Source organism: Haliaeetus albicilla, chromosome 24 (assembly GCF_947461875.1).
Source record: "Haliaeetus albicilla chromosome 24, bHalAlb1.1, whole genome shotgun sequence".
Lineage (NCBI taxonomy): Eukaryota > Metazoa > Chordata > Aves > Accipitriformes > Accipitridae > Haliaeetus > Haliaeetus albicilla.
In genome coordinates, this window is record NC_091506.1 from 21,686,005 (window position 1) to 21,705,902 (window position 19,898).

At 37.0% G+C, this 19,898-nt stretch overlaps 1 protein-coding gene across 2 annotated transcripts in view; it reads left to right on the forward strand.

The window, feature by feature from the left end:
* Positions 1-19,898, forward strand: part of SLC6A11 (solute carrier family 6 member 11) — a 108,138-nt gene that overhangs the window by 29,657 nt on the left and 58,583 nt on the right. The gene's annotated exons all lie outside the window — the stretch shown is intronic.

The window sequence follows — 19,898 nt, forward strand, 5'->3', positions numbered from 1 at the left end:
AGTGAGTCATGGGATGATGGAGAGGTTGCCCCTGGAGTAGTAGCAGATGTAGTTCGGAGTAGAATATATGATTAATCTACTAAACAGAGAGAGGAAAAGAGCCATAGTTCGGGGGGGGGGGGGGGGGTATGTGTCTAAAAAAAGCACTGCTTTCTCATGTTGGAACCAAAGAATACAAGGAAAAAAAATTGATTGAAACATTTTATCCATTTAATTTTCAATTGTTTATTACTTAGCTTGGAAGCGTGGTTGGATATTTTTGTTTGTTTGTTTCGGGTTTAGTAGCCTATGTTTATAAATGAAATGTTGAGTGGTTTGGTTTTGGGGGTTCTGTTTTGTTTTGGTTTTTTGGTTGTTTTTTGTTTTTTTAATTTAGAAAATGTCAGAGTGAAATTTTTCAGCTTTCTCAACCACACACATCCTTCTTCCTATCAAAATTTTGGCTGAAACTATTTGTTGAATTCTGTCTGTATTTGCCAACTGTGTCAGTCAATCTGGTACTGCATTTTTCATCTAAGTATTTGGACGCACAGATTTATGCAGCCCTACTTTTATCAAGTCACTGCAGGAAAAATGCTGAGAAAGACTGTCTAGGGATATATATAAGCATGAATAGTTTAGAGGAAAGAGGGGGAAAAAAACCTGAAGAGAAAAATATAGAGAAGCAAAGGTGATATAAGAGAATGACAAGATAGATGTCCATATGTCTTTGAAGCTTGCACTCCAGGGAGGTACAAAAGTGATTTAGAGTTGTCTGAGGAGCTACAGCTGGCAGTGAAGAAATGAAACTGAGCAAAACTGATTTTTTTTTCCATCAGAAAGAATGTCTGAAGATGGAGATCTATTCTACCATAGCATAATCTGACCCAAGGGTGGAGAAAAAAGCATGTACTGTGAATGCACATGCGTGCATGCATGCAAGGTTGTGCAAAACTGCACTGTACTTAAGAAAAATAACACTGGAGAAAACATTCGCTGATAGGGAGAGGCTCTAGTGATTTTGGAAAGGATATATTTTACACCTCTGCATTTCTGTGGTTTAAATTCAGATTTTTATTGTTATTCATATACATATCACATGAGATTCCTTCAGCTTATACCATTTCCTCAGAAATAGATCTTGCATTTTGGAAGTAATTAAAGTGGAACTGACCTGTTTGACTTTTTTTTTTTTTTCTTTTCCTTGATAGCTTAGGTAAAACCTCAGATTACTGGTAGGTGGAATAAACTTTATTTTATTTTATTTCAGTGTCATTTGGATAACCACCTTTCTGATGAGGTTAGGTGAAACAGCCTGAGAAAGAGACATGTCTTGCCCACTTGAAATGGGGTAATAAGCTTTTCAACTAAGCAGAAATAACTATCAGTCTTGCAACAGAAGTGCAAACAAAATGGAATTAATACCCAGTATTCAGCTTTTATAGGTCTCAAGCTTAAAAAAATTAGATCAAGGTCCTGTAAGAAGTAAACTCATCATATATTTACACTATTTAGATTGGTTTACCACAAGTAGCAGTTCTGTTTCCAAAATCATGAGGAAGCAGACTGGTAGATTCCTGTGTTCCTTAGGAATTCCTGTGGTATTCCGCAGTCTGCCTATGCATAGGATGCATTGCTTCTCAAGAAACATGCAGTAAGGTTCTTTCATAGCCAATATTGATCACTTCTTTTTCCAGTTCTGTTCCTGTAATTGGTAAGGGAAGCTTTCTACTAGATGAATGTGTGACATTGCAATTTTTTTCCAGTGATGTGTGTGTTTGTTGTTTGGTTTTTTTCCCTGGACAAAAGTTCACTTTTTAGATGTATTTAACAATTTTAATATTCTTACACTTGCCACTTATTACAGCCAAAGTCACTGGAAATCTGAGCCATCTCACTGCCTTCCCAGACCAGCTAAACCAAGACATACCAGTCAGGTGTTGTGGATGCTACAAAGGAATGAAATGCTCTGAAATATAGATGACAGAGCAGTCTTCTGGGCTGCAGTTTCAATTTCTGATGTATTGGCATTTCAAAAGTTCATATTTAAGCTCATCCAATCATAGTCCTTCACACTAGATTGAATTTATTATATGCTCATTTCCAGGAAACATTTAAAATTGACTTCTAGATTTTTATCATAATATTAAAAGTGTTTTTAGGCTGGCCTGTTCAATTTGCTAAATACTTTAACTGGATTGAGTAATTTCAATGAAATAACACATTTATTCAAAGCACAAAACTTCTTAAAGTTTCATCACCTTTGGAAACATTTTCAAAAGAAGGTGTCCGTAGGACAGAGTAGTTAGAAGGAGGACAAGGGAAACAAAAAGAGACAAAATGGAGAAGGGGAGAGAGAGACTTAGCATCTTTATACAGCTGTGCTTTGTAAAATATTCAAGAGGTTGGTTTACTCTTTTCCTCTTTTTACTCTGCATCCTAAGGCATAGTGAAAAAAAATCCAAGCCTTAAAAGCTGTCATAAAATAAAACCATCATTCTCCAACTAGCACTGCTACAGAACTCATCTACTCAGATTATGAATATTTAATATTTTAAGATATTAAATATATTAAATCTAACATAAAGTTTAACTCCAAATGAAGTGCTTGTGACACTGTTAACAAGATGTTTCAAACTTTTCCATTACTGTTCTTGAAAGTCATTACTTTCTCACAAAACTTGTTAGTTTGCACTTCCAACAGATGTGTAATATCAAAATAATTTTGGGTGGTTCTGGCAGCTTTCAGCAGAGACATATTTGTGTCTTTTGTGAGGTTCTTTCCATTAATTATTCAATCTTAGATCTGAAGTTATTTGCATGCTAGCTTTCACATTTAAAATGTTGCATATATACTAAATGCCGGGTATTTGAATGAGAAACTCAAAATCCAAACGAGAAAAATATAACAATGTGATGTTATCATGATGATTTATGTATACTGCAACTTGCTGAGCGTTATAATACATGATATCCATCTTATGCAGAAGTATTTTCAGGAGCTAGCATCAAATGCTTCCAAAGGTGAGGTAAGAACTATGTAGAAGGCTGAAGAAAATTAATTTTCTAAACATTTAAAGTATCATTCTAGACTCTGATCATTAGGGCTTGGTTTAATATCTTATTTTTCCAAGGTATTTTTGATGGCTAATTATGACAATTCTGGGTATTTCTATAATGTATATACCTACATAGTTGCTAAGTCTCGCTAATTTTTGATCTTCATATAACTTTCATGAAATCTTCAGGTACCAAGGAACCAGTTCTTTTGGGATCTTGACTATTTATTAATTCAACTAAATATCCTTGTGCTTTAAACTTTGAGAAAGGGAGACCAGAAGTTCCTAATCTATTCTTCCTAAATTGCTTGCTGAAGGAAGTAATCCTAATATATATATATTTTTTTTTTAAATGAGAGTATATGAGTTTTTTCAGATAGCGATCACTCCTCTGAGCTCATAGTGACTCCCCACTTGTAGCAACTTCTGCACAATTCCTTTTGAAGTCAGAAGGCTGGTAGACTTATAAAGTTATATACAGGCATTATGGTAGTCTCTGTCTTATTCATCAGTCCATTCCCTTACTGTTCAAGCATCTTGCTTTACTTTTTAAATGTATCAATACATCCCTGTCTGGTGGTAATACTGTTAGTTTGGAACCCTGTCAGGTATGTGGATTTATAGAATCACAAAATTGTACAGGTTGGAAGGCATCTTGGGAAGTCTTTTGTCCAGCCTCTTGGTCAAAAAAGGATCAGCACTGAACTGGGAATGATTTTCTTAGTGCTTTGACTGGCTGCATCTTAAAAACCTTCAAGGACAGAGATTTCACATGTCTTGAGGCAACCTATTCCAACGCTTAATTGTCCTCATGATACGAGACATTTTTTAAATGCTTTTTTCCTACATGTAGGTTCATTTTAGTATTTAATTTTGTTACTGAATTACACATTTTTTTGCTTAGCTTGTTATATTTCTGTCATGCACTCCTGATTAAAACACATTTTTGTATCATCTGTGTTACTATGTAGCATGGGTTTGAGTGCCTGCAATTATTCATGTACACAAAATGACTTGAAAATACTTCTGTATTAATAGGCTAAGTTAATAGTTGGATGGTTTTTTTTCTGGAGTCTTTCTTTCCTAGTCAGCATCACTGGCCTGTTCATGAATGGGAGTGGCAACTAATCAGCATACAGTATGTCATGCAGCCACGGGACAACTGACCAAACTTGCTCATGTCTTTATAATACCATTGCATGATCTGCTGCTTCTGTTCTCTGTGCTGTAAAAAAGAGCACTACTTCTGCCCACTCTGTAGATAAGGAAGGGTTGAATCAAAAGTGTTTAAAAGCAACCTGCATTCTTGCTATCATTTTTCAAGTATGGATATTAGAACATTTTACCACACCCCCAGCTTTGCATTTTTAATTGTGGTATCTTATGTTTGAAAGCAAGCCACAAAGAGAAAAGCAAAACTTCTTGTAAAAGGGAAGCTAATAGAATAATGACTTATAGATTTGGATCCAAAGGCTGGTTTAGGCAGTGAGTATTTGATGTGTAATAAATGCCATAAACTGCCCTAGTCTTATTGGAAAGAGTTGGACCTAGATATTATAGATAAACCTTGCCAAAAAGACAGCTTCCATCTTACAGAACATTCGTAACATATAATATTGCCATATGAATTTGTAACCCAAATAATTTTCTTTGCTTTGCTATGTATTCTATGGCAATAGAATACATTATTAAACAATGGTTTGGTTACAAAAAGCACACAACAGAAAAAGCTTATGTTCCTTACAAAATAATAATCTGTGTTCAGATTTACAGTGCGTTCCAATTTGTTCCCTGAAACCTTTCCATAAAGAAATTTGTGTAACACCAATAAGTGTAATTATTTCTGATATAATTTTTCTGAGTAACACTAATTTGAAAAAAATCTCGCTAACTGGAGGGAAATTGCTTTTGGTCTGGGAAACATTTAGTAAACAAACAAAAAAATTAACGTCTGTTGTAAAACTGTAGGTCAGGCTTTGTCATTATATGACTTGGCACAAAGTCAGCATTTTCTGACATGAAGTATTAAAAGAATATTGTTGTGTACCTTCAAGATTTTCTGTTATTTGGTATTAGAATATCACACTGCTTGTATGACCACTAAGACCAAGACTCATATATCTTTTGGGTCTTTTTGAATGAGTTCTCATTAGTATCATAAAGACTATACTTCTATTCTTTTACTAGAGCCAAACCCAAATAGTTCTTCCACACTGTTTTGTACTTCTTCATTAGCCCCTGGCCAATATGTGATGAGAAATCCTTTTCACATTGTTTCAGGATCATCTAGAAGAGGGCTCGTAAGAGTCCGTTCTTCACATTTGTCTGGAACTAGTTTCTGTATCATAGAGATAGGCTTCAGTAATCACTAAATATTATTCTGTCTGATTCTGACTTCTGAATCTTTTGATCCTTTCCTACTCTTCGTGTTGAGTTCCCTGAAGTTCAATATCATACCTCATCTTAGAGTGTGTTAAGTTTATGCTATGTCTCCACTTGATATACTTTAAAACTACAACAAAAGGAGAGGCTAATAAAATAGAGGGTGATGCTGAAAGGTAAGGTAAGGAGTGTTGTCCTGACTTGACACAAGAACATGCAGAAAGCATCAACTCCTTCACCGGTATCAAGTGTCTACAAAACAATCTAGAGGAGTAGACCCAGAGCTAAGAGGCTGTGTCCCCTGTAAAAAGCTGTGGATGTTGCTCTAAAACAAATTTGCTTGGTTTTTCAGATTATAATCTTTGAAAATGTCTTGCACACTGTCTCATCAAGCTTTGACTTGAAAACATGCTAGAACACATTAATATGATTCTGTTTATCACTTGCTGCTTCTTTTCACCCTGTAGGTACTCTCTTAACCATAGCACAGAAAGCATTGCTGAAAGGTATTGCTGTGCTCACGTCTAAGTGCTACATAAGAAAAAGCACTGATACAGCTACTCCCTCTACATAAACATGAGTTGTCCAAGATGCTTGATTAAATAGTCCTGCAAGTCAAAAGCTAAAATAATAGATTAATGATTACACAGTATCTCCTCGTGAAACATTTATGACTTTTCTCCAAATTTATCATTGGATAGCTTTGTATTATCCATTGCATCTCAAAAAAATACTGCTTGGTTAAGAAAATAATTTGCAGTTCATCATTGTAAACTATTAGAAATGACCTTGCAAGCTTGTTTGGTGATGTAGTTATTGTATATAAATGTAAAAGTATGAGGCACTTTTTTTTTTTTTTTTTTACTTGTCACTTCCATTATTCATTGCAGTATTTCACTTGACATATGATGACATCACTGGAAAAGTTATAAACACCTTACCAAAGCAGAGAACTTTCTTTTCTTAAAGGAGAAGAAGTAGTGTTTTACCACAAGTAAGCAGGATATTGGGTTGCATATGTGTAGGTGATGGCATAATTTGTTATTTTATGATTACGCTATTGAATTTTTTCTTTTTTCTATGTATGTGCATAGTGTCTTAACCTGTAATGTTCTCCATAGTTCTTTTCTGCTTAATGGTTCTGATGGGAGCCTGTCTCATTCTAAATGTTATGTTTGACAAACTTGGTTAGATTCCATACGGACTCCCAGATGTTTCCTGGTTTGAGTGTTTTATTTAAGCTTTACATGTAGAATTTAGACAAGAGTCTTGTAAAGGATGCTAAGTGTATTTTATAGCTGTGATCAATATGAGGGTCTTGAGCTGGACTTGGTGAAATTTGTTTTGTAACTACATAGCTGTTGTCCTTCCCAATGCTGCACTGTTCCTTACTTCTTAATTAGTTCCACTGATCAGTTTGATTTGCTGAGCTGAATGCAGTGAAGGGCCATTTAAGTGTAAATTGTCAAGAGATTTTATGAAAGTCTATATTAATTCTATGTGCTAAAAGACCAGAGATAAGAGAAAACAGTAAGGTACAGCCTGTTTGACTGGGGCATCTTGACATAGACCTATTAACAATAACAGAAAAATGGCTTGGTAAGTAGTTTTGACATTATTGTTATTATATGAATGTGATGGGCAGGAAACAATTAGTGAAAACTGTAAGACCGTTCATAATGAATAAATAACATGGCCAATGAAATGTACTAAAATACATTTAATTAGCATCTGCATTTTAGTAAGATTTAACTAAAGGTGTAGAGCCCTGGTTTTTTCACTCTGTAGTATTTCTGAAGACTTTCTGTCCCAGGTTGCATTTCTGATAGGCCTGAGTAGTTCAATACAGAATAGACATCTGAGCTGTTAAGAGTTTATTCCAACAAATCAAACTCCTCGCTATGCATTACTAGAAAAAAAATAAGGCTGCAACTGTACTTAACTATTATTACATTTTATTTTTCATTTCTCTCTTGAAGGAAACCCCAGAATTTGTGTGAACAGTTTACAATGCAAAATGTAAGCTCTCAGGCTCTGGCTGGCTGAGTGTAGTGTCATCTCTCACTACTGAACTCTACACATTCCCCCCTTACCTCTCTTTTTATAGTCATGCTCCCTCCTTCACCTGCATTTGCAGTGCTGGGTGCTGATTTATGGATGTTTTACTGTTCACCCCCCAGAGAACTTCATTATCCAGGCTAGAGACAATAGAGGGCACACTAACAGTAAATTATTTTTCACACTTTTTTTTTCACACCCAGCTCATATTTCATTATATTTTGTGAATGATTTATACGGTTCTCAGATAGTTGAGATGTTTTCAATTTTATGTAGCAGCTACTCAGAACTTCAAGATTTGAAGGCTTTTCCCCTTCATTCCAAGCCTTGGATTTTGCAAATCATCTCCCAAGGCCATCACTGTTAGAATGTATCCCTATGGCAAAAGAATGACCCCACAGACCTTCCCACCACAGGAAAGGCAGGGAGGGCCAGCAGCTTCTATGTCAGCCTGTATACACCTGCTTAAGCTGGCCTGTTTGTATGCAGACATCTTTTCTTATGCTAGATAGGGCAATGGGTTGATTTTCTTTCTCTGTCCTCAGACAGCCTCTGCTTGGCACCTCTGTAGCAAACATGCTTCCCTTGTGTTGTGCACGTGTATAAAACCTAGTTTATCACCCCGGAGTGTTACGTTTTTCAGCTTGCATGCAGGTCTGTTCTGGTTCTGGGGTAAACTGCAGCGTGCTCTGTTTTAATCTATCTTTAGTGTCTTTGAAATAGATTATCATGCTATTGGCAGACCGGAATAGTGCTTATATTTCTGGCTGTGGATAATTCTGTATTAATTGAGAGAGGACCCAATTTTACATCTCTTTCGTAGCAGCACATCTCTGTTGATGTCAGAGTGCCTTCTAATTTACAATTGTGCAAAAAGGACTGGCATGTGGACCTAAACCAAGGAAAATAATTGAAAAGATTTTTTATATGGATCTGGTTGAAAATATGAGCAGAAAGATAAGTCAGTGTTTCAAGACGAATGCATGAAACAGGTGGAAAAACTGCTAGGATTAGGATGTTCCTTTTCCTTGAACTGATTACCAGCAAGACACTGCAACGTATCTGGCACGCTCAGAGACCCCAAATTCAGAGATGGACTTTTCATACCTTTTACCCGTCATTTTCTCTGCCCTCCCATCAGGAGTTAAGCCTTGCTTGCCAGCAGTTAAGACTCAGTCACTAGTCCCAAAGAAAATTTATTTCTCAATAGCAGGCCATATAAAGGCCTTAATGGATTCAATGAGGCAGAAAGAAAGAGTAAAAGGACAGAAGAAAAAAAATAAGAGAAAGATGTGTGGAAGAGAAAAAAAAGAAAAAGAACTGGGGCCCATTGTGGAAGCCCAGGAAAAGGAACTAGGCAGCAATGATTGTATCTCCTGAAGTGTCTTTTGTTTTAGGCTAAAGTAATAGCAAAGAATAGCCCTTCATGGCGAGGCTTTAACACTCTGTCCAAGACTGATCTCTGTATTCAAAGGGGGAAAGTAGAACATTCATGAGATGCATGCAGAGTTCCTGCTATCCGCCTCCTCTGTGTGAGGTTTTAAAACAGCTACTGCGATATTTTTTTCACTCTCCTGTGCACTGAGCATTTAAGGACACCTCACATTTGTTAAAAAGGGAGATTTTTTTTTTTGCCTCTCAGTGGTTTTCCCAAACTTCTGTTTGACAGCTGGGGAAAGTATCAAATAGTAAACTTAAATCAGAATCGTATCTTCATGATTTCATTCCTTCCCACCTACTCCTTAACACCAGAGATCTACTTTTATATGAATACTTAGACTGGATCGAAGCCCTGGTCCACAGCCCAAGCAAGTCAAAAGTGTGTTTCAGTGCACTGAAGGACAGCTCAGGGCACGTGCAGATGTGAGAGGTTTTGGGCAGAGAAATCACCTGATTTGTCAACGTAGTGTATGAAAAGGGGAGGGGGAGGGCAGAGGGTGGAAGGCCAGCTGTGATATTTGCAGAAGTAATGCAGTGAAATTTGCTGAAAAATTAAAGGTGAAGCCAAAAGGAACAGATTAACATTGAGGCATCTCTATAGGAGAAATATGTTGATTGGCTAAAAGTAACACAGGTTTATTTTTCCAGTAAGGTTACCAGACACTTTTAGCTCATTATCGAAAATAAATACACTGACCCAATAGAACAAGACTTTAGAAATGCAATAGTTTCAGTCATTTGTTCCTATATGACCTCTTCATATTTCATTTCTCCTTTCACGGAACCTGCACTTCCTTACCAATTGTCTTATCTGCCCCCCCCCCCCCCCCCCCGCCAAAAATCAGTGAACAATGCCATACAGAAGCACATCAAAAAGGAGCCAAAATGTAAGTTGTTCTGTTTACTGTGATTGTTGTTGATGCACATGTGTCAGGGCTAAAATGTTATTTCTTCAGGTCCATGACACACTGCTTATATCTGTGATTTATAACTGTTGAGGTTTTATGAAGCCATGTTTTACAAAAATGTTTGTGTGGTTTCCCATGTCCTAGTCTCTTTGTATGTATGTGTACAGAAATCACTATAGATGTTGCTTTTGTTGGATCTTAGTTTATGTATTTGGAATATTACTTGCACCTTTTCTTCAAAAGAGCATACAAGGTATCTCCTTGGTCCCTCAACTCGAATACAGAAACATGAGAGTTAGTATCCATTTATAGCACTGACTCTCTTAGTGATGCTTCAATTTCATACTTCTCCAGCTGAAGTAGAATAGATATAATCCCCTATTCTCACACAAGTAGCTCTCAGCTAGTGCTAATCTTATATAACTTCAAGATTGGCTCATTCTTTGCAATTTACAAAGCAGTTTATAGGTATCCATTCCCGTGGCACTGTATGCAAAGGTTAGTATTATATCAAGTTCCTGCCAGCGGGAAGGCAGTCTCTTTAGTTTCTGCAGTCAGTATAGGCCAGATTTTTGGCTTTATCTACAATGTAAAGATGTCTTTGTAGTAGAAGTTTTGTTTACAAGGCTGTTCTTGTGAGATTTACAAACTTTAATTCTGTATACCACCCTGGTGTCAACTAACATGGACTGAATCCAAACTCAGTCTTAAGAAGGGGAAAGCTTGATGAAATAAATTGCTGCATGAGCAACAAAGGCAGCTTCAGTCAGCTGCTGGTGCTATGTTGGTAACTAAAACACATCCCCAAGAAGTGAGTTGGCTGCCACGCACCTGCTATTCACTTCTGCTGCTGGGCAATTGAAAAATTTGTGTGGTTAAAAAAGAAAAGAAAAAACCTCAAAATATCCTGTATAAGCTTGATTGTGTCATATGTAGAAAGCGTAAGGCACTGCTATAACAGTCTGACACAGAGAATTAACTGTAAGAAAAACTTCTTTGAGTTATTTCCTGTGGGTATAAAATCTGTTCACTGCCATCTGAGATAACTAACTGTAGTTCAGGTCAGTAAGCATTTTTGTGGTTTAGTTTGTATGTCACTTGTTCCTTGAGTGCCTTACTGAGGTTAGAATCTCAGTGTACCAAGTCTTAGATGAACACAGTGAGATGCTTCCATTCCCCAAAGAGCTTGCTTTTACATCCGCATAACAGACAGCCAGGGATCTCTGTTGAACTGAAGGGATGAAGGGAGAGCAGAGAGATCAAAGCATTTGCCTAAGATAGAATAATAAATCTGTGGCAGCAACATAATCTTAAGTCACACTGCCTTCCAGCTCAAAGTCTTTATTGTGTGATTCCTCTCATTTTTCCAATGCGTCGTGTCTCCTCTTCTCAGATTGAAACTCAGCTCAAAACCACAATTAAATTGCAGCACGCTGTCAGATCAGTGTCCTACAAGGCAGTCTTGAGGTGATTTAGGGGCTAGATGTAGAGGAGGCTGTTTAGTAGGGAAGTTACGGTGCCATAAGCCTTTAAATAAAATAACAATGTGACTAACTGCATTATAATAGATGTAGTAGCTATAGGGAATGGAAATGTGGAGAATTAGGGTCTGGATGGTAAGGATACTTGTTAGTTTAGGTGGTAAGGCTATTTATTATATTTCTGTTTAATAATTATTATACTTAATACACAAGTAGTATTGCAAATGCCTTATGGTGAATACATCTCTCAGCTGTCACCATGGTGATAAGGGCCTATATTCCTCAGTGGATGATAGAAATTTGTCTATCATCCTGGGGGTAGACAAACACGCACCTTTTTCAATAATAAACAGTAAGCTCTTTATTATCCTATAAACGTCCTGAACCTCCCGATAGAATCAGAACGGGTTTGGTTGGAAGTGACCTTTAAAGGTCATCTAGTCCAAGACACAAGACAGTTTCATGATTACAAAAATTATCAAAAGAAAGAAGAGGTAAGAGTGTGCTATAGGGATGTCTTTTTTTGTCTGTTCGTTTACAAATAATTTTTTTCTCAGCATTTAACACACAAGATTAAATAATGCTGTGGTACTCTCAGAAAGCTGTGCAGAATTGACTGATAAATCATTTAGAGATGGTGACTAACATATCTGCTTGAGTGGCTGCAAGACTGATAGACTACATAATCAAAAAGAGGCTCACATGTGGTTAGTTTTGGTGCAAAGTTCTAGGGAAATTCGTAATTCCTATAGTATTGATGTTTCATGGTTTTAATATTTGCAATTATTTAAATTTTTTAATGTAGTCATGCATTTATTTGATGACTTTTCATATGCTGGCTACAGTACCTGATTCTCCTCTTGTCTCCTTCCCAGTCAAAGCTTTTGTGCAGGTAGTATACACTGATTGCTATATTGATCTTTGCTGACTGGCACCTTTTACCTTTTGTGGCTACCTGAAGAAGGAGTTCTAGCTAGGAAATCTCACTTACTAATCCTTTTGGTAGACAGCATTGTATCCACTTTCCAGACTGCATACAGTTGCCTTTTTTTTCCTTAGTGGTGGTGTTCGTTTGGGAGTGGGGGCATGTGTGGTGGTTTTTTGTTTGTTTGAGGTTTATTTAAAGACAACTGAGGAAAATCAAGCAGGGCAAGCAAGCAATCTAAGCTGGAGATAAGGAATGTTCTGGTAAAGCTCTATTTCACTGGAAAATATTGATTCACTGAAACTAGTAATTCTTCAGAGCAGCTAGTGATTACATGAGGCCAACACTCATCTGGAAAACCCAGTTTCATGTTCTCCAGCAAGCACTCAGAGGTCAAACATACCTTTACTGTCCTCTGGATCAGAGGAATGAGTTGGCCAAAAATGTTGATTGCATTCCAGTGCAGATTTGCAATTTTTGTGTGACAGGAAAATCATCTCCTGTCCCTTGCATCTTTATCTGCTTTACAGGTTAAACTTTTTTAGTATGTGTCAGAACCTAATGACTGGTGCCTTCAGTGAGAGCTGGAAGGCATGTCTAGAGTAGCTAAGAAATCAAATTCATTTAGTGCCTTATCAATCCCCCATTTCTGCCTGTGTAAACTCAGTAACAAAACTGGAAATTCAGGTACCAGTATGGGATAATTCTGATCCACTGTAAATTATTTTCATAGAAATGGGATTGTCCTATATCAGGAACAGTCATCCCATATTAAATGTTTTTTAAGCAAAATGCAGGTTTCTGTTCATATATGTAACTAATATTGATATCTGGCTTGTTGGGTATAAAGGCAAACTAGATGGCATTCAGAAGTCTGAAAATCCTGGAAGGTTCTGAAAAGGAACAGCTTTGATTTATAAAAGCTTGAACTTTTTAAAGACCTTTTCAAAATAAAAAAAACCCACGCTCAGTTGATTAATTAGTCCTAATTTATATTTAAAATTCTTCCTGATTGATTTTTAAAGTTGACTTTTACTTGATTAAATAGCAGTCTTTGATTCTGAGATATTTGTGGCTCTGCAAATTCCCTACTTGATGGGAGCTCTACATAAACACTTTTGCTTGCAGTAATGAGCTTAGCCAAGATGCTGAAGTTTGCTTCCTCCCTACCAGTCCTCCTCTCCCTGCCCACAACCACAGGGCAGGTCTTCCTCTCTGTGCACTTGAATGTTAACCAAAACTATAAATTAACATTATTCTCTAGATATCCATAGTTATACCATTATTTCATTTGCCATTCTAGTTCAAGGCTGGCCCATTTATGGTAGAGATAAAATAATGAATTTAAATGAATAGCCTCTTCAGGGTAAAAAAACCCCACAAAACAATGCAAGCGCCCCTAAACAAAACAAAACCCCACTAGTGTACAAGGTACTAGTGACAATATACCCTGATTTTATCATCTGATTGCTTCTTTTGTATTTACACTGGTAGAGCTGTATCTGCTTGCCAAATTGTAGTACTCATTTTGCTAAAGGTTTTCTGCAACTTTCTGCTTTTGGAAATTACACTACAGACCTCCCCTTGCTTCACAGAATTATTTTGGGCATGCTGTTTTTACAACTGTTGGAATTTTTGCATTGGCAGTGTATTTACAATATATTAACAACGTGACAAGCACACTTTCTAACAAATGGATAGCACACTCTTAGGCATGTTAGTGTTTAGAATTGTTGCATCCTTTACATTTTTTATCAACGTAACTCCTCTGAGGACACTCAGGCAGTTGGTAAGTATAGGATGAATATTGAGTTTGGACAATATAATTTTGGAGACCAAAGAGCAGCAACACTGGGAGGATGCAAGTTATCACACTGAGTTCCTGAGATTTCTCTGAGTTGTATTTACTATAGGTATTTATCTAGGAAGTAAGTCTTCCTGCTCTCCTCCTTTGGCACTTAATGACAGTAAAATATGCAGTAGCATCGGTGAAACAACATGACTAACAGTCTCACAGTTTCTTAGTTCAGTCTCTGTCCCTGTTCAGGCCAGCAAAGTTAGCATTGTGTGGATTCACTAGTGAATCTTTTCATACACTTCAGAGCAGGGTCTCCAAAACCTACTATAGACCTATGCATTAATTTGTAGACTGTGTAAACTTAGGGTAACCATATAAATAGTTTCCCATGAGCCTTAATCTAGATAAAGTAAGTCTATTCTCTTGACCTGAATCAAACTTCACTATGAATTTGACCAAGGCCTATTCAGACTGGAATGGATTCTTGAAATATGTGGAACTGTGATTTAAAGACATTCTTTCAGGATCCAGCCCATCTATTATCATCAGTCCCACTTTTTTAGAAGCTGTTAGTGCATTCTTTGTAACTGATTAGGTCATTATTAGGCTGTGCATGCCTATGGTCATTTCAAGAAAGAATCTGGTTATCTGCATTTACCATTATTTAGTGCTTAAATGCAGGCACTTAACGTAACTGATTTAAATAATGTAATAAAATTAACTGCTTCTACATGTTATGTAGGCACTTTTGTGTGTTCCAGTCCCCATGATTGGGCTTAACTATTATGTCTGCACAGAGGGGAAATTCTGCTCCAAAAAGCACTACTTAGTCTGTGTTTTCCGGTTCTATGGATGGGCAGTCTCTGCAGAATCACTGAAACTCCCTTCTACTCACATAGCAAGGTTTATTTCTGAAGGAAATGTGAGGAGTTTTGCACCCTCTCATTGTGTTCAAACACCAAGTTGAGAAGTAGGGATAACCAAGGAACTGAGGTGTTGCTGTGGGTGCAGTGTGAAGTGCACCAGTTCTGCAGTGTAGATATAGCTATGCTCCAAGGTACTTGTCTTGAAATCTCTCAGGCCATATTTATGACCATTTCTCCTTAGTTTCTCTTGGTAGTCTAACAAATGAATCTTTTGGGCAGCAGCATCTGTTAAATTAGGGAATTTTTACCCAAATACACAGAAATCTAGCTTTGTATTTGATCTAGGCAGTATATTTTTTTGATTAAAAAAATCAGGCCTGTCTTTGGTACTTTGTCATTGCTTTCCAATTTTAGCTGTATTCCTGGATTGGCCTGGTAGAGGTTACTAGTGCACTAGGGTCCTCAGCACTGAGTCAAAGCTTCCACCATATTTTTCCTCCCCTCCTTTTGGAACTTTTGTCTACAGGTAGGCAGTCTTCTGAACACAGATTATGTTGTTGAAATGGAATTTGGGAAGTGCTGAAAAGTTCATAAAGTCATACCCAATGTAAAGAATAATTCTTGCTGAAAAAAATTAGGAAAAAGCCACATTTTTCATCCATTTTTAAATATTGAAATGAAGCTTATAAATAATGACTTTGGCTTGTTAAAGCATTTTTCAGTCAAGAGAGATCTCCCTCCACACATTCACTAAAAAGAATGCCAAAACAAAATGGAATATAATGTAATTTTTTTGTATTGACTCAAGATGAATTTTGGAGTTGAATTTTCATTTAATTGTAAAGGAAACTGTTTCACCTTGACTCAGACTTTTATTTACTTATTGCCTTTATCACCACGTGGATAAAAATAAGGACTTGCACAGCTCTGCTAGGTAGAGATTTTTCTGTGTCCCAGCCAATGACGTCAGTGTGATGTGGTATTAGAAGTGTTTATTCCTTTCTGCTGTTATTGTGTGATGTAGGATCTTCTGTTTCCTGTGACCACTGTGCATTTAACAAGGTTCTTGCATATCTTCATTAGATGTCCTCTTCTGGCCCCTGTTTTCTAGCTCATCTTGCATTCCCGTGAATTTTTTCTCTTTGATACTTATTTCTCAACTCTCACATATCTTTAAATTTTCTTACCTGTTGGTTTTTGAACTTTCTGCTCCAAGTGAAACTGTCTGCACTCACACATGAATCATTAGTAGCTTAGAAGAATTTCTGCAGTGTGTAGGCAGTCTGGTTAAGGATGGTTCACAAGATTATTCTGGAGCAAATTTCCTTCTGTGGATAAATACACAAACAGAAGATGATGCTGAATAACTCTATAAAACACAGAAAGAAAATAGAAAAATCAGCAATTTTGCTGATTCTATCCCCCCCATCACAATCTTACATCATACAAATCCACTTATCTGGTATTCTGTTGGGTTTTTGGTTCGGTTTCTTTTTCTGCATGTGAAATTTCAGTTTCAAAAAGTAGGCAGATCTAGACATCCCCCCCTTTTGACATACTTTTTAAAAACTTGTGAATCAGCTGTCATTCCTTTATACTGTTTTATACCATTTTTATTGTAAGTCCAATTAATGCTGAAAATCTCTCTTCAGTTGTCATTTGTATGTCCATAGTTGCTATAGTGTCACATCAACAAAAGATTCTTTTTCAAACCATGTTATATGGAAAATTTCACAGTATGCTATGGTGGTTGAAAAAATCCTTTATGGTGTTATCATCTGCTGTTAACATCTAGGAAGTTAAAATTTGGTTGAAACTGGAAAAATATTAGTGGAGTCAAGATGTGTGGGTTAACTGTGGCATGTAGAACTCTTTCTAAAATTTTGAAGGAAATCGTGCCCAAATTGGTAATACCTGAGTGTGTCTACAGACACGAGAGCAGCCAGACAGTGGTAAGATAATTATATTTCTATAGTTGTACTAATATGCCCTTCTGCATCAACATTGTAAAGCAGGATAAAAATTACTCTTTACCCTGTCACATCACTCAGGTAGTGAAATTTTGGTTCCCAAGCTGTTTCTTCACACAGGAGTGTACTGGAGCGTGGGCATAATTTTCTTTTTTTGTCCTGTGTAGACAAACCTCATATGTCACCAAGATCTGAAGATTGCTCAGCAGTCTCCTCTTAAAAAAGAAAGTTGGTGGTGTCGATCTAGTTCTCTGTGGTTACGCTGTCAACTAAATAAATAGGCTAAATGATTAGCCGATATACTGAAAACACTGAATGAAAGATAAGGATGAGCAGGGAATGGCGTCAGGTCTTATTTTCCATATAACTCTTCTAATACTGAGTTTGGGCAAAGTGCTGACAATTCTTGCATTGACTCTACTTGTGTTTATAGCCTAATAGAGCAATAGAGAACTTTAGGCGAAGGGGATTAGCAAGCCAGTAATTTTCTGAAGCATCAAGTGAAATTTTAAACACTTTTATTCCATTTATAAAATGCAATTGGTTCATTATAGTGCAAACAAGCTCAAGCATCGTAGCTTGCAGGAAAGAATTCCCTCAACTTCGTAGCCTCAGAAAGTTATATTTTGTCCACTGAATTCTGGTTCAGTTATGTTCACAGCAAGAGCCAAGCAAAGGATTAAAGTTCACTACTTCCTATTCATGACTCACCCTGCTAAGAAGCTGCTGTGAGGTAGTGTGTGAACATCAGGCTGGTGTGTTCTGTAGTAGCTGTAGCCAGAGCAATCTATTTTTAGGCTTTTAGATTTCCGTGGGGATGTGGCTCAATTCATTGCGTGCAGGGCTTCTTCCTTATTCTCAACAGATTTGTAAGGTATTTCTTCTAGATTTTCTCTCAAGCCAAGTCACCTCCACTTGAACCTTTGCAGCATGATCTGGCCAGAATGTTCAGAAAAGCACCTTTTCATCTAGGACAAGAAGTTCAACAGTCCCAGTAGCCAAATTTGAACCCATGCACCATATTTGCACTTTAAAGATACTTAGGTATGAAAAGATGCAAACTGGCAGCTAGCTCAGTTCTCAAGATCTTTATGGTGCCTTACTCATGAAATCATTGCGTAGATACCTAGATATCTTTATAATTAACCTTGAGTGATACAGACATCTAAGTCTCTTATGGTTTTGGTATTTAAAGTTCCAGTACTTGGTACTTAACTTACTTCCAATACTTTGGTATTTAAAGCTCATGGCAGTCAATGAAATATCTGTTCTCAGGATCTTTGGTCCTAATGTACTTTCAGTTAAGCACATAAGTATGCTTAAGAGCTGTTAGATGTCCCAGTAGGTGCCTTTCCACATACTTGTATGCCTAAATATCTTTGTAAATTTGTCTTTCAGTTATATTGTAATAGGAGAACTTGGTGCAAAAACTAGCATGCCAGAAATTTTTATTTTGTTTCCAACTGCTTAAACACTGGCACTGCTCTGACAAGGGTTTAAAAAAAGCATTTTCAGCATTGGAATGCAAATTAACATACCAAGCAATTAAAGTCAATTAAAACAGGATGCAGTGTAATTAGAAACAGTTGTATTCACATTTATATTCAGAGAGGTTTGATGTGTTGAAAGAAAAGAAAACAATTCAGGAAACTTTTAATGCCTACAGATGTGATGATGATACTAATAATGGCATTTGATTTCTAAAATGCCCTATCCTCCCTCACCTCATGAGCTCTTGAGAAGCGTGATAAAATGAGCAACTACTGCACTGGATGCAATGGAATTAAGTGGCTCAACATACTGTGAGACTCGAACACCACCTACAAGTGGTGGCCTTCTCTCCCCTTTCTGAACACAATACACATTACCTGTTGCAGTACAAGAGAAGCTTGCAGTTTTAGCAGCCTCATTTGGCTGTTTGAGCGCTAACACCAATAAATTGTCAACAGTGTCAATGGGCTCAGGAAGGGTATATCTTTCCCACACATGGTTCCTTGGTATCTCTTTCATTGTTGTTCTGGATATCTGCATTAGTATTTCTTGCCAGAAATATTGAGCCAATTGCGCTCTATTTATATCCTCTTTCTGCATGGTAACCAGAAAGGAAGGAGAGTTCTCATTCCTCTAAAGCTGAGGCACAACTATCCTCATGATAAAAAAAAAATATGCTAGAGGTTGTGGTTCTAGTACCTGTAATAATATTAATAGGTTTGGATGGGCTGTGGAAGGCATTTGGAAAAGCAAACAGAAAACTGTGAAGTATAACTCTACAAGCCTGGATGGCTGCTGCAGGATTACAGACTACTGTACAAGAGTACCTTTACCTGACCTGTCTTGGCATAGAGATTAGCGGTTGCAGCTCTTCCTTGATGGAGCTGAGTGAGGAAATACACCCAAAGGAACCTGGGAACAAATCTGCACCTAAAAAATTGCGATCTGTTTACTGATGTAAAATGTTTCAAGGCAGTGGCAGGGTGCGCAAGGTAACAGGCTGCAAACCAGTACGGTTAATGAAGCATGATCCAACAAAATGTTATTTTTTAATGTTATAACAGATATTCAGGTGCAACACCTTCCATGTCACCAAATGCATGTGTCTGCTGACTGTCCTCTATTAAAAGCAACTACTGATTTAAAAGAAGTAGAGAAAAATAGCTGGCAAAGAATTAAATACAGAAACATGAAAACCAGTTGCTGGCTACTCCATCTTTTCCACCCAGTATGACTCAGAGCAGGACCATGTCCATTCTGTGTGTTTCATTTTTACTTCTCATTAACTGATGATCCATTTTTATTTGAAACTGAAATGTGGAGGAGAGCAGTCTCTTTGAGATGAGATTTATTTGAACTCAGCCAGTCATATCAGTTTGCATTTCCACTAATAGTCAATTATAATAAACGTAAGGACTGGGATAAAGCTTTCCATTTTGCATTCTGTTGACGTATGAATTCATCAGTTCCAGCTTCTGAGACTTATAGGAACATAATGGTTGTCTCAGTTTCCTGGGAAAAGCATGGTTTGTATTTGCAAA